At 50.3% G+C, this 12,613-nt stretch overlaps 1 protein-coding gene across 2 annotated transcripts in view; it reads left to right on the top strand.

Moving 5' to 3' along the window:
• Positions 1-12,613, top strand: part of ATM (ATM serine/threonine kinase) — a 3,046,976-nt gene that overhangs the window by 221,523 nt on the left and 2,812,840 nt on the right. The window lies entirely within an intron of this gene.

Raw genomic sequence — 12,613 nt, 5'->3', positions numbered from 1 at the left:
TGGACCAGATCCCCAGAACTCTGTGCCCATACGCCTCCCAAGAATCTGCCGCTCCTCCCCCCCTGGCATATTTAGTCTCTTGTATTAGGAGAATATCTATCCCGGTAATACAGAATTCTCTGAATACCAGTGATCTCTTAGTTGGTGAGTTGAGACCTTTCACATTGAGTGTTCCTACCCTTAGGGAGTCCCTTCCCCTTTTCAGATGTCGCAGCCATTGAATATTTTTGTGGAGAGTTGGCTTGCATTCTGTGACCTGTAATTTGTCTGCTTGTCAAACATCACACCATATCCCACCTTAAGAACTAGTGGAGATGCTGCTTCGGCCCTGTCCCTTTGTCTTCCCCTCCTCCCTCCCTCCCCTTTCCCGGTTGGTGGCGTCTGATCGAGCCAGATTGATAGCATCAGCCCTGCATCGAACCACCAATGGGGGCCGTTACTTCACAGCCCATAACCTGATAAGGAACCTCAATGTTAACTGAGCCCCTGTTATGTCCCCCAACCCCATTTTTCACATGTCGTGGCCGTACTGGAGTTCTTGAGTCGGCCGCTTAAGCAAGTTACATTCTTTACAGTAGAGTCTTTCTATTTTACCAAGTTCGACAATACTTAGTTTTCCCCCTCAGGTGAGGCATTCCCCCTCTGATATTTTCTCGAGCCTTTCACTCGCTTTCTTCGGGGACCCTGGATGCGCCATCCGCGCTCCACCCGTCTTGGTTCTTCTCGATCGACTTTCTTCCCGAGGTCCGATTAGATCAGAGATGCATGCCTTGCTTTCTTTTTCCGATCTTACTCGTATCTTACATCTTTCGTGTTCAAAGGAAACCCCATCTATACCGAATGTTCCGTTCCTTCAACCATTTTGTGAGGGGTCTGCACATCTGCCTGAGGGCGAGTGTCGGGGAGGAGAGGTCCTGGTATATTGATATTTGAGCACCTCCCAGAGTAATCTCCTCGCTACTTCTTGCCTTCTCAAGCACTCTGGCCTTGCCTTGGAAACGATGGAATCGGGCGAGGACCAATCTTGGTCCTCCTGGAGGACCGCCAGCTCTGTGGATTCGTTCTGTTTTGGGTTTGTCTATTGCATCATCGGCGACAAGGAGCTTGATGATGTTGTGGAGCGTTTTTCTGAGGTCGCTTTCAGTTTCACCTTCTCGTTCCGGAATCCCAAAAATGTGCAAATTATTCAGTCTTTCCCGATTTTCCAAATCGTCCATTTTGAGCTTGAAGTCCTCTTCTCGGTGCTCCAAATCTGTTACACTATGCTCGTGCTGCGCTTCAAGGGTGTCTATTGTCGCTTGATTGTTTTCCACCCCTTCCAGTCTTTCTTCCATATTGTCCAGGCACTGCATAATTTTGTCTATTTTTGCCTCCTATGCTGGCCCCCATGTTCTTGATTTCACCCAACAGGGCTGCAATGTCTCCTTTCGTGGCTGCTGATTCATTTCCTGTGGCGTCCATCGCTGCCTTAGTGGAGCTGTTAAAGCAAGGAGGTGTCGGGATGTCGGCAAAAGGGGCTAATTTTTGTCTAACGCTGATATAGACTTATGTAGGCGTTTTGGCGCTCGGTGGTGATTGTGTTTGGAGCAAGTCGGTCCACGTGCGTGATGAAGGTTTTAAGTAAATGTCAAGCAATCCCACAGGGCGCTGAGGAATAGGGTGCTTGATTCTGCCTCTTTCAAAATCTTGCTGGTGTTGCTGTTGAAAGGGTGTTAGTTGTGTATACTGGCCCTTAAGGTGGCAGGGGTTCACTAGCGTCCTTTTGGGGTGTGAGGTAGTGCCCAGTTTTCCTGTACTATTCTCTCCTCTTTGATTGTTTATATGGTGTATTGGACGTATGTAAGGATGTCTTCAGATTGATTCCAGGAGCGGGCAGCGATGTCGGGGTTTTTGTCAAGTCTGCTTCAGGTGTGTTGGACCCTGGGTGTGTTTGTCCTCCACTCGGTGTTCACCGTGAGGAAGAGGGGGGGAGTGGTAGTGCTTTTCACTCCTTGCGCTGGGTTCTCTCCTTTTTTCCCTCCTCTCATTCCTTCTGGAGTAGCATCCAGTGGGGTTTGGTGTGGGCCGCTCCCTATTACCCAATTGTGGGAAGGTATATGGCTCACTGCAGTACGGGTGTTGGATGGGCTGGTGTCCGAAGGGGCCCAATAATGACGCGTTGTTGGAGTTCACAGGTTCATTTTCTCTTGTTGCTGTGAGATTGGAAGCTGAGATTGTTCATTTCAGTGCATTTTGCTTCTGCACATTTAATGTGTCAATTGGTTTTCCACTAGTTGCACGCGGTTGGGCAGCTAGTCCTTTGATGTGCTCCCCTCTCCCTGTTTCGTTCCCTGCCCGCTCATGTGGCGTTATGCAGTGTGTCAGGGCTTAGACGTTGCCATTAGGGGTGCCCAACTATGTTTGTGGCGCACCAGCAGTTGGTATGAGAGTGCGCAGGGTTGGTTGGCCTTGGACGCCACGGGGCCCTGGAGGCGCAGGGGTGAGCCAGCTCTATTTGTTACTCACTGCACAAATTTCCGCTGCGCCTGCAGGATTCCCTTCGCAGGTACACGTTGTCCTGTAGGTCCGCCCTTCTCCTAGGCTCCCGGCACACTTCAAGGCAATCTACTTCAGGTCTTCGGGGCTGCGGCACAAGCAGGAGAATGCTTGGGGGCGCTGAACGCGTCCCGTGTGTCTTCACTTCTGGTCCTCCGCGGGGGGGGATCCGGCCACTTCTGCCGAGCAGCCCCGTCTCGTGCGTTGTGCCGCGAGCTCCAGGGCACAGGTTGAGAACGCTCACTGTTGCAGATAGTTTTGTTGTGCTCTGTCGGTATGGGTGTGGGGAGGAGCGGGTCACGGGCTCTGTGGGGTCGCTCTCTTCACTGGGTTTGCCCTCTTCATCTGTTCACTTGGTCGCCTGCCTGTGTTCTGGAAGCCACGTACCGTTCGGTAATGGAGTGGGGTGACACACGGCGGCGAACTGTCCATGGCGCTGCAGGGCAACCGTTCAGCAGCGTAGAGTCAGACAGTTCATGTGTGCCTGTTTGCTTTCATTTTCTCCGGTCTGGGTTCGGCAGGCCGTAATCTTTGGCAGATGATTTTTAGGGGAGTTTCATGCCGATTTTCCCCAGAATTTCTGCTGCTGAGGGGGGGGGGGGGGTATTCGTATGTCGGTATCTCGTTGTTTGTCCGTGGGGGGGTCCAAAGTGGGGGCTCAGTCCACTTTTTGGGCCGTAGTCACGGAGCTCACACAGAGAGCATGATTGCCTGTGCGCCCCCTGTGGCCAGTCCTGCTTTCACTTTTTAATCCGGGGCCATCACTGAGGGGCTGTAGGAGGGTGCTGTCTGATTTTGGGGCAGTCTCAGACCTGAAGATTAATTCTACCAAGTCTAGGGCCAAGCAGTCATGGAGTAGGCTGCGATTCCTTGGAGCTCCGTGATCCAACTTATTGATCCGAAGCAAGCGAATGTGTTGGCTGATTCCAGCAGAAAAAAGATACTGTATCTGCGTGAATACCTCAGGCAGCAGATGAGCGTATCGGCGGGAGAAGGTGGACACAGCAGCGGGGGTTAGGCTACTTTGTGTCCTGATCCGGGAGCAGCGTAATTGATACTAAGATGGCGGTGCGCCAACACAGAGACCCTCGGCGGCACTTGAAATCGGGTGCCAGGCGGGTAGTGAATGGGCTGCAGGCGTGCAGCAGCTGATGGAACAGTGAGCGGCCGACTACCTGAGAGAAGCTCAAGAATAGCCCGGGCTGACGAGGGGACGTATGCAGTGTCGGGCCACCTGGCCATGAGATAGACGGCACGTCCTCGGCGCTCCCACTGAACCGGGACGATGTACACACGGAACGGACAAGAGGAATGACAACGTACCCACAATAGGTTGGAAGCAAAGGGCACGCAGGGATTACATCCCGAAGCTGCACCGAGGAGTGGAAGAGCAACTACGGACAAAACAAGCGACGCCGAGACCCGCACCGTCCGAAACAAAATGGCGACCGATCCTGAACAAAGGATTACACTGATGGACCGTGAAGCGGCCTCGTAAGGATTGGGACGCACATGCTGCTTAGACCAACCATTGCGGCCTGCAGACGCAGCAAGTGGGTATACGCACCCTGTATGTACCACCAGCCTCGGATAGGCACAGAGACCAGAAAGAAGCATCAGGGATGCAGAAGCCAGCACCCTGCTGATAATAGGCACAGACACTGAGGGGAAATTGTGACGTGGGCAGTTGCAATCCACCCGAATAACAATTTCATGTGCCACAATAGTTGTAGGTTGGTATACAGAGACCCCAACGACTCAAATAACAACTAAACAGCACCGAGCCGGAGCCATACACGTGGGCAAAGTGACATTATGTCTGTGAAAAGTCTGAGAGCCAAGACCAAACAACCCACAACGGAGGTCTTTGCGAAAAAGCAGAGGACCCCTACAACATCGGAGCGGAGCACGGCTGCGACTACTGTGGAAGAAGCCCCAGAAGGAGATAAGCACGGAGCTGAGCACTAAATGGGGCGCGGCAATGGCGGACTTGCGGACAGCTCTGGAGAGCAAAATTGATGCGGTAGGAACTGAACTTGCCCTGTTACGGCAAGATGTCAGGGGGCTGGCGGAGAGAACAAGTGGGCTGGAAAGTGCCATAAAGACCAATACTGATGTTAGCACAAATAATGCAAAAGAAGTTCATGTGCTCAAACAGCAGGTTGCCAACCTTGAAAATCGGGTGGAAGAAGCGGAAGGAAGAGTGAGAAGAAATAACATATGGGTGGCCGGCCTGCTGGATGGGGAAGAGGGCCAAGACCCTACCAACTACGTGGAAAACATGATCCTACAAGAAATAGGAGCAGACAAGCTTTCGCAGGGATTCACAGTGGAGCGGGCGCACCGTACCTTAATGAGGAAACCACGACCTGGGGCTCCGCCGAGACCCATCATCGCGAGGATCTTGAACTATAGAGACAGGGAGACGATCCTGGAATATTTTCGTAAAGGCGGAACAATACAGAAGGCATTCGCCAACATTACAGCATACCCGGATTACACGATGCTGGTACAGAGACCGAGATACAGCTATGTGGCCGTCAAGAGGAGGCTGCGAGCAGCAGGCATCAAGTACATGCCTCTGTACCCGGCAACGCTGAAGGTGCTACATAAGAGCGGGGCGCTTTTTTGACACTCCTGAGGAGGTGGTAACGTGGCTGGATCTGCAAGGCTGCCCGGAGCAAGATGTGGACCGTGACCGGCAGGAACAGGACGACTGAAGAACGGACATTGAGGGGGTAAGTGGGAGGGGGTACTAGATTATACTGGGAAGCGAGACCGGTGAAACACTGGATAACATTCGGGCCTTGTGCTCGGCATGGACTGGAATATAGTGGGCAAAATGTAATTGGAAGCTGCATAGGGTTAACACAATACATAATAAATTTGGAAATAGGAGCAACAGGATGGAAGCAACCCACCCCCAAAATACTAATAGTTAAGTGGCCATTAGGGCGACTTCACCCTACTGAGCCCTGAGCATAAGCTTGTGCTGGACAGGGCTAGATGTGGGGGTGCCTGAGATCCAGGGATGGAGCTGGGCAACAGTTGGGGGGTGGGGGGGTGTTGTTTGGGAAGGGATGGGTGGGGGGAGGGAAGGGAGGTGGGAAGTTTGGGGTGTACATAATTATGGGGAGTTTAAGTTCAAACATGAGCCTACATGGAAGAGCTGAAGGGTGGTATCTGCATAGCATGACTGGGAGGGTTCGGTTGGAAATGGGGGAGGAAGATATCAATGCGCTATGGGAGATCTCAAGATATTAATGTGGAATGTCAGGGGACTTAACAGTTATATGAAGAGGAATAAGGTCATGCTGTATTTGAAAAGACAAAAGATAGATATTGCACTGTTACAGGAGACGCATCTGACGCAGGAGAAGCTGGAGCTAGTTGGGGAACAAATGTAAAGGGATTGTGGTGGGTTCGTCGTACTCTGCTTACGCTAGGGGAGTGCTTGTCTGGGTGGCGCCGCACGTCCCGTTTCAGCTACTTCAGGAAGTGACGGAAACTGACGGAAGGACGGTTATATTGAGAGGGCTGGTGGAGAATAAAGAGGTATGCATAGTAAATACGTACGCCCCCAACCAAAACTCGGCGGCATACTTCAGAACTCTGTGCACCAACCTTAGTATGTGTGTGGGAAACGCGGTTATTTGGGGCGGGGATTTCAATTGTGTAATGAACCCCAAGGTGGACAGATCTGATAGCAGGATTGATAGGCCCACCCCAGCGGCCAAAGCATTGCAGGTGTTACTAGATGATTTTGGCTTGGTAGATGCGTGGAGAACAAAACATCCTAATGGTAGGCAATATTCACACTGCTCAGCCCCGCAGCAGCTACACACGAGATTGGATTATGTCTTTGCCACGCCGGATGTAATGGCAGAGAGCACTCAAATAGAATATAAGGCGAGGGTTCTCTCAGATCACTCGCCCCTGGTCCTCGGGTGGCAATAATGCCCCCCGAGGGCGCGGATCCCGACATGGCGCCTCCGAGCGGAGGCACTCAAAGATCCGGTCTTTCGAGAGGACATAAGAGATGAGATCATTAACTATTTTGAAACGAATACTGGTAGTGTTGACTCGGCGGGTACACTATGGGAAGATTTTAAGGTGGTGATGCGGGGGGCGGCCATAGCTAAGTCAAAGGGCCTGCAAGGTGGGGTTCTGGCTGACCTACAAAGAGTAGAAGATGAACTATAAAGAACATTAGAAAATGGCAGTGTGGACACGGAGCTAGTACTCAAACTACAACAGCATTGTGCGGAACACTGGGAAAGGCTCTGTAACCTCAATTATAAAAAGTATGTAGAAAGACAGCATGCGGGAGGGGATAAAACGGGTAGGCTTTTAGCGTGGCTGTACAAGAGCGAAACCCCTAGACCCCCGATTAGGACAATAACTAGAGAAGATGGCGAGGTAGTAGACACTCAAGAAGGAGTCAACAAGGAATTTGCGGATTATTATGAGGTGCTATATGGGGACAAGGAGGGGGGCAGTCGGGAGGAGATAACCGAAACACTAGAAGATAGACCCCAGGAGCAGATGGGTTCCCTAGCGAATTTTATAAAGTATATAGAGAAGAAGTGCTCCCCCCAATGCTAGAAATGCTTAACGAAGCGTTTGAGATGGGGAGGTTGCCGGAGTCACTCAGAGAAGCGATTATAATACCGCTCCCTAAACCTAACAAACCGGGGTATAGCTGTAGCTGCTACAGGCCTTTGTCGATGCTGAACCAGGACAGCAAGATATTGACGGCTGTCTTGGCAAACAGATTGCAAAGAGTAATTAGCAAATTAATCCACCCAGACCAAACGGGCTATGTCCCGAATAGGAATATAACCCACAACCATAGGCGACTCCACCGGGTGATCGAATGGACGGATGGGAATGAAGGCGAAATGGCGATTGTATCCCTAGACGCAGTAAAAGCTTTTGACTCCGTTAAGTGGCCATGGCTGCTGGCGGCCCTGGAAGGATACGGAGTAGGGCCGGGTTATGTCAGGTGGGCAAAAATGCTATACAGCGAGCCGCTAGCCAGAGTTCGAACGGGATCAGTGATATCCGAGAGATGGCAGCTTAGTAGAGGCACCAGGCAGGGGTGTCCCTGGTCCCCGATGCTTTACATTCTAGCCCTGGAGACCCTAGCGATATACCTCAGGCAACAATATGATACGATAGGTATTAAGGTTGGGGGGAGCGGCACCTAATATCCTTATATGCAGATGATTTGTTACTATACTTGAAATACCCGGAAGAAAATCTTCAATATATCCTGGAAGTGATGGAGAAGTATGCGGGGTTGTCCGGCATAGCGGTGAATCCTCAAAAATCTAGTATATTCCCGCTAGGTAGCTATAAGGGGACCCCCGAGGAAAGGTTGCCGGTATTACAGATACCATGGGTGATTAGTTCTTTCCGTTACCTTGGTATAGATGTGTATCACACGGCAGAAGAGGAACATAAGCACAACACCGAGGCAGCTGTTGAGAAGATCCGGAAATGCATGAAGTTTTGGGAGAAGTTGCCCCTAGCAATGATGGGACGGGGGGCAATGCTTAAGATGGTGGTCCTACCTGGGCTTTTACATTATTTTAGTAATATCCCACATATGATACCCAAGAAGTTTTTTGCTAAACTGAACAGTGTGTGCAGGGACTTCCTATGGCATGGTACCCAGAATAGAGTAGCGCTATGGAAGTTGCAGAACTTCTATAAAAGGGGGGGTATTAAACTGCCCAATTTTGAGGTCTACTATGTAGCTAGTCAACTACAATATGTGGCCAATTGGCTTTCTGACGAAGTGACCCCTGAACTTAGGTTGTTTGGGCAGGATTGTACCCCATTTTACTTAAGGGAAATGATATGGTTGCCTGAGTCAGATATGAAGGAGCGCCCTAGGATGATGATGCTGGGGTGGAAAATGTGGCATCGAGCGTGTCGAATGATGGAAGACCCATTCCTGTGCTCCCCACAAGTACCGCTTGTTGCTTTAGCAGGAGGGGATAAGCAGCTAAGGGTGATTATCAGAACCTACTGGGAATCGGTGGGGCTGGTAACGTTAGTGGATATCTGGCAACGGGGGACCATTAGAGATTTTGAAGAACTTGGGGAGGAGGTGGGATTACATACTGGCCAATATGTTGCATACCATAGGATGGTTCAGAAAATTCGGAAAACGTGGCCTGAAACAGTATTGGCAGAGGAACCAGATGCTACTGTGGGCTCAATATATGACATGTCGGAAGGGGGGCATGAGATTTCTAGATTGTATGAGATGGTGATGACCAAGGTTGGGAAGGAATTGACACATTTGAGACTGGATTGGGAAGAGGAGGTGGGGGCCCCAATGGGAAATGGGATGTGGGAACGCGCCCTGGGATATCACAAGAAAGTGTCAAGAAATGCCAGACTTAAACAAATACAGCTGTATATAACGCAAAGAGCATACATGACCCCTCTGAGGATATCCAAGTTCGGAAACGCTGGGCGACAGGCGTGCCCTAAGTGCGACATGGAAAACGCCGACATGACACACATTTTTTGGTCATGCCCAGTAATCGAATGCTTCTGGGGTGAAGTGGCACAAAAATTAGTGACAAAGGGGGTCACGCTCGTCATAGATACAGTCTGGGCTTGCTTGCTGGGAGGGTTCCCCAGACCACGGAAATGTAAACATGTTGAGAAACAGAGACTTGGCATACGTGCTAGCAAAACGGAGGATTGCCATGGGATGGAAGAAGTGTCACAAGCCACGGGTGGAGGTATGGTGGAAGGAGTTACAGAAATGGGCGGAGGCCGAAACAATAGTATGGCAGGAGGCGAGCAACATGAGTGGGGAGGAAGATGTGGGTACCCTGATGGCGTGGAAATTATTGATAGCGGAATTGTTCTGATCTATATCGGACCCAACGGAATCCGAGGTTAGTGAGACCCGGCCACATGTAGCAGGCACTGAATGCGAAGTACAAATAGGCTCATGATGGAGGGTGGGACTATGGGAGCAGTGGCAAAAATGGAAATATAAATGGTGTTTAACGGAATTGTTGTAAACTGCACTGCGTGTTGGGTTTGTTTGTATTGTTGTTTGGTTTGAATAAAATTAATAAAAACCTTTAAAAAATGTTTTTTTTACCAGGTCTGAACTGTTAAATGGGGGGGAGAAGTGGCTGCATGGAAGGCTTTTTCGCCCTTCATCTGGAGCCCCGGCGGAATCAGTTATCTGGCAATACATATAACCCCAAAGCTCTCCGACTGGTATGCGGCTAATTCTCCACCTACGTTGTCTACTATTAAAGCTGACCTCCATAAATGGAGTACTCTCAAGATCTCCTGGGTGGACAGGCTAGCCGCAGTAAAGATGGTAGCGCTCACTCTGTTGCTGTACCTGCTCTAGGCTCTACCGGTGGTGCTCCCCAGTAGCTTCTTTGGTGAATTGGGAAAACTACCTGGCAGCTTCATCTGTGCCGGCAAGAGACCCAGGATCAATCACAATGTATTAATGTCCCCAAAGAAGGTAGGAGGGATGGCGCTTCCTAATTTCCAATTGGGCCTCTATGAAAGTCTGGACGACGCCATCCCTCCGGTGTCTTGGCCATACATGGCACGGTGGGAGAAGTTGATTGGGACGGAAATACTCTGGACGGCTGGCAAAGACGGTGGAGGCTCGTACCCAGGATGGTTAAGTTGTCAACATTGCAGGAATGCTGGTACAAACGGATATTTGTGGCATTTCACCCCGGTCCGGCTTCATAAAATCTACCAGTAGTCCCTGCAGGCTTGCTGGAAGGGGTTTGAGGGTATAGGCTCATGGTCTCACATTTGGCGGAGAACCCCCAAAATAGCCCTTTTGGAGGGAGGTACAGGAGGCAAGGGTGCACCCGGAGAAAGTGTTGCTGCGTTTGGACTGTGAGGACCCGGGGATGTGCCCAGAGCTCAAAGGAAAGCCTGAATTGTGCTTACACTTGCAGCGATGCTACTCATAGCGCAACGCTGTAAGGGAGCGAAAACTCCCTCCGTCAATGATCGGCTTTGCAAGGTCTGGAACTTCGTGGCCTTAGAATATGCAACATATGCATATGAGTGATAACTTTACATGTTTTGCTAATTACTGAAGGGATGTACTGTCATTTCTCAAGGAAGACTACAGAGTTCAGTTGTGCCCACAACGCCTGACACCTTTGGAACGGTTTTAGACTGTATGCTTATTGAACAGTTGTTCTCTGCAGGAGCAGGATGTTTACCTATAGTTGGGGGGAGGGGTGTGGGGATTGGAGGAGGGTTTGGGATGCATCTATGTCAATGCAATCTGTTCACAATTTGTTTTAAATTAATAAACAGAATAAAAAATGTAAATGACTAAACGGCAGGAATCGGTGGAAAAACTCATACAGCAGGTTTGCAGACTTGCCACCTCCAAGTTACAGGAACAAGAAAGCAAGAGTGTGCAACAAGGGCAGGACACCGCCTAGAGATCATTGCACAAAAGGGCTGGCTAAAGCCCAGTCGCCAATCACTAAAATGATATGATACAGCATTTATAATGCACCTATAAACAAGAGTTTCAAGGCGCGACGAGGCAAGGGAGGGGAAACCGAGGGAAGACAGACAGCGATCCTACTAGGCCAGGTGACATTGAGATTGTGCAAGTGCAGGGGAGGGTGGGAGGGGAAAGTGCAGAGCGAAAGGGGAGGGGGCAGTGCAGTACATAGGATGACAGTAAACTAAATAAAGACAATAAATAAAAAGTGCAGCCAGCAGGTGGAAAGTGTAAGGGTAAGTGCAGACATCACGTGTCAAGTGCTAGTAGGGTCTGTAGGGATACAGAAACAGTCCCAGAGTGCAGGGTTGCCAGGGGGGCAGTGCAGGTCTGCAACTGGCGGGGAGGGACCTGGGCCCGAGATCAGAGGGTGGCCAGGTAACCAGTTCAGTTTCAGATTCAGCCAGGAGATCAGCAGGGGAGAGGAGTAGAGAAAGCAGAAGCAAAGAGGAAGGTCTTGAGGTGCTTACGGAACCGGAGGTGTTCTCCTCAAGTTTCAGAGCAGCAGGGAGGCTGTTCCAGAGGGAGGCCCCGGCAGAAGGAGATCTACCACCAACTCGCTGCTTGGAGAAGCGACTAACCCTGAGGGAGTTGGAGGCGAATGAGCGAAGAGCTCAAGAAGGAAGATATTTGGGAAGAGAGAGTTAAAGGTGTTGAGGTCCCAGCCCCCAGAGGGCCTTGTGGATAATGCAGGGGCTAATGACACAGGGTCAGGTGACCAACCATAGTGAACTGTCACTTAGCCTTTGCGCCCCAGCCCCTCCATCCAGGAAGTGATGGGGATAGTCCAGGGACCTTTACTGGGGTAAACGAGATAGGACCAGTTGGGAGCCTACCATGAAGGGCTCACAAAGACCCTCTGTGGTCAGAACAGCAATTTTAATTCTGCCTCGTGGTCACCAAGAACAAAGGAAGCCCTTAAACAAAAACTGTGCAAGAGCAAGATTTAAATTTTTTTTAAAAAAATGGTACATTGGGCTACCAATGTGGTAAAATGGCTTGCACCCCTTGTAAAGCCAAAACTAAAGCATAGCTGCCACCAACCTACTCTCCTCTCTAAAAAAGGGTAGGGTGATCAAATCATCTTGGGTCAAAAGGGGGAGCCTGAGAGCCACTGATGGTACAGGATGCCTTAGGGAGACCCAATACCACACACCTTAAATAAGTTTAAAAGGGACATAATGGCAGGGTGACTTTGGGAAAGGTCTCTCTGGCCACCAAAAAGAAATTGAAGGTACAAAAAAGATTGCGGGAAACAGCAAAAAGTTAGGGGTGGGGGCTGAAACTAGCTTTAGAATCCCTGAAATAAGAATTCTAACTTAACAGGCAGTGAGGGAAAAGAAATAGCTTCTTTCAAGTCTGCTTTGATTGACCTCCGTCAATGCAGCCCAAGCACTACCTTGATCCGAAGACGGTGGAGCAGCCCTGTATGTACTTACTTTGGCATGTAACCCCATCTCCAGTCAGTCTGCAAGCTCCCAGTAACCGTCCTGGGCATTGGTGCAGAGACACTGCCAATATGCTGCATGTGCTAAATTC

Source organism: Ambystoma mexicanum, chromosome 7q (assembly GCF_040938575.1).
Source record: "Ambystoma mexicanum isolate Mex_15411 chromosome 7q, UKY_AmexF1_1, whole genome shotgun sequence".
Classification (NCBI taxonomy): domain Eukaryota; kingdom Metazoa; phylum Chordata; class Amphibia; order Caudata; family Ambystomatidae; genus Ambystoma; species Ambystoma mexicanum.
The sequence above is the reverse complement of the archived record's forward strand: the minus strand, read 5'-3'. Positions and strand labels throughout refer to the sequence as shown.